The sequence below is a fragment of the Mesoplodon densirostris genome, chromosome 3 (genome assembly GCF_025265405.1).
Source record: "Mesoplodon densirostris isolate mMesDen1 chromosome 3, mMesDen1 primary haplotype, whole genome shotgun sequence".
NCBI classification, from domain to species: Eukaryota; Metazoa; Chordata; class Mammalia; order Artiodactyla; family Ziphiidae; genus Mesoplodon; species Mesoplodon densirostris.
The window spans coordinates 92,464,557-92,467,781 of record NC_082663.1 but is presented as its reverse complement, the minus strand read 5'-3'; the positions used below and the strand labels follow the sequence as shown (position 1 = coordinate 92,467,781).

The window sequence follows — 3,225 nt, the reverse complement described above, 5'->3', positions numbered from 1 at the left end:
ATAGAGAAACCCATGAGTAGAGCTGGTCAGACAGGTTAAGTTCAGGCATTCAAATATTATTTTCAGGATTTTCTCTCTCTCTCTCTCTCTCTCTCTCTCTCTCACACACACACACGCATTCACTCACTTTCACATGTAGGCCATCTCCCCATAGTTGCCAATAGTAGCTGAATATTACATAATCCTTTCATCTTTAACAAGGCCATCAGAAAAATAATTTATCTTTCCTAATACATAGATACATGTATAAATAAAATTCCTGGAATTTTGTTGTTTGGATCAACAGAATCTGTGCAACACAGAACATAGTATAATCCCTTGAACAAAGGAGATAGTGGGTATTATCTATCTCCACCTCAACCACATGCACTGAAACTAGGTGAGGGAAACACCCTCCAAAAAACACCAGAAGACGAGGGAAATGTGTGCTGTGAGGTAAGGTAAGATAAGATAAAACAGCAAAATCTTCACTAAGCTTGTGTTCCACCAGCCACTAAGGGTTAACGTAATGTCCTCAAGCAGTTACAACTCCAAAGGGGGATCCCAAACCTCAGAAAGTGTTGAGTGGACCATAGACAATTACAGAGAATATAGCACTATGGTCTATAATTTAGGATTTTTATCTTCATACTTTTGAACTTGTTCCTCAAAAAGAGCAGTTTCATTCTGTAAATGTCCAGAGGACTCTGTGGGTCCTGCTGTGAGCTGCCCTAGAAATGGTGCTAAGAGAGCAGGGACCAGGTACCAAAAGAAGGACGAGGGAGGCTAGTGCCCCCAAAGATAGGATAGGCTGCTACTGCCCTAGAGTTTTGATAATGGAACTCCCTGCCAGTGGAAGTCACTTCAGAGAAGAGCCCTTACAGATGGGAGCAGGTGCTGGGAGCCTGTGTCAGGAACTACTGCCAAGAGCAATTGCCAAAGTTGCTGCTGGGAAGCCACTTTGGGAGCAGAAGGAAAAACTGTCAAAAATCTTAGCCACCTTTTTTTCCCCCCATCTAAACTGATGTTTAATTTTAAATCTTTCACTCAGTGAGGCAAACCCCACAACAACAACCAAACATTTCTTGACAGCCAGAGTATGTTTATTTCACAGGTGGTCTACAGGCACCATGTTGTGTGCACCTGGGGAATTACTACCTGCTTTTGGATAATAAGAAACAAGATACTAGTAGCTGACCTTTGATCTCAGAACTGCTAAACATTCTTTTGAAGAGTTGATTTTTTAAAGTTCTTCATTATCTTTTATTTAGCCGTCTTTATCATACCACTGTAAGTAAACACAAGAGTCTAGCGTGAGGGTAAGATCATTGTTCTTTCTAAATACCATGTATTTATATCAATATCTAATTAATATATAAACACAGATCTCAGAAGACTATATATTTCCATGTATTCCACTCCACAGTAAAGAATCAAATTCTTTCCCTTCATCACTCACTCAGTTAATATTTATGTACCCCCTCTCAGCAAAAGATGAAATAAAAATTTAAACTTCATATTTCTGATGTGATTGCCATCTAGTGGAGGAAAGAAGTATGTAAATAAATGTTTAGAAAACAACAGGAACAGTTGCAGATTGTTTTCTGGAGAAGCTCAAGGGAAAAAGCTGCCTTTGCCCAAAGAACTTGGGTAAAGCTTTACTGAAGATGACACACTTCATCTGATCTAAATGAATGGAAGGCCTAGCAATTCTAACAGGAATGCAAACCTACTGCAGAACTGGGAATTGCATTTCATATTTCAAAGTGTCACCTAGGAAAAGAGGGTTGTGTATATTACAATTTAAATGAAGAAATAAGGTAACTAGGTCTCAGAAGTGTACAGGCTAAATGCCAGATGAATGTTTTGGAAAATATATTTAGTGGACTAAAGGAATATTTCAAATGCTTGATATGTACTTCATAAATATGTACAATTTCCTCCCAAAGTTTGATATGATCTATTCCTAGATGATGTGAATGAAAATTAACAAATAGAACTGATTTTATCTTTTACTTTTCTAGCCTCTGTTCCTTCTCACTCACCATAATTTTCCTAGCTTTCTTCTCCTGAAGTTCATAACAAGCAGGAGAAACAAGGTCCCATTGCCTGATTGTTACCATTTACAAAACTATTACTTAGTAAATAACAGATTCTCAGCATTTGGTGAAAGTTATTATGTCATAGGCACTATACTATGTAATTTACAGATATTAAGTTATTTAAGTCTCTTTAAAATACTGTAACATCGAATTGAGCCCATATTTTAGTAAAGAGACTGAAGTTCAGCGACTTTAACCAAGTATCACATAGCTAGTGGGTGGTGATGTTACCACCCTAGCCAGGCTCTCTAGTTTCTGGTGATTTCAACACTAAGGGAATTGGAAAATGTAGTGTAAATTGCTTTAAGAATAGTTGTTTTGCCTTTCTGCACGAGTACTCATCATGGTGCCACCAGACGCACCCTCAACATGCGGAACGACGCCAGCGAGTTCATGGACCTGTGCATGCCGCGGAAATGCTCGTCCAGCTACTGCATCATCACTGCCAAGGACCACGCGCCATCCAGATGAACGTGGCCAAGGCTGACACGGTGACAGGCACGTTCAACGGGGAGTTTAAAACCTATGCTATTGACGGGGCCATTCACAGGATGGGTGAGTCAGATGATTCCATTCTCCGACTAGCCAAGACCGACGGCATCATCTCAAAGAACTTCTGACTGGAGAGGATCACAGATGTGGAGCATTTGTCATAAATAAATAGTGAAAACCCACAAAACAAAACAAAACAAAACAAAAAAAGAATATTTGTTTCAAGATGACTATTTTAGTACTTTCTTAGCTCAAGAAGAATAATTTTGTCCTAAATATTTTTCCCAAATCATAAAATGCCTTAATATCATGATAAGTTTCATGCTTATTTTCCCCCAAACATCTAAAGACACGACTAAAACTAATGTCATGCAGAAATATTTTAGTGAATCACAAATCAACATAGATCCCAGATAACTAAATACTAACTCATCCTCCAGTAGATTAGGTGTATTCCTGAATGTGGAAGCCAGGACATCTTGGTTGTTTATAAGCTTTTTCAACTGCATATTAATTTCTTCTACATGATCTCCAAACTCAAAATTTTGTAAACCCTAAGTGATCTTTTCAAAACACTGAAGAAACTGTGGAGACATAACCCCACCTCACTCCTAAGTGCTTTTATTAACATGCAATAAAATTAAACACCCTG

General features: G+C 38.3%; 1 pseudogene; it reads left to right on the top strand.

Moving 5' to 3' along the window:
- The first annotated feature begins 2,441 nt into the window (after window positions 1-2,441).
- LOC132485330 (small ribosomal subunit protein eS21-like) lies at window positions 2,442-2,701 on the top strand (annotated as a pseudogene).
- Window positions 2,702-3,225: the final 524 nt, after the last annotated feature.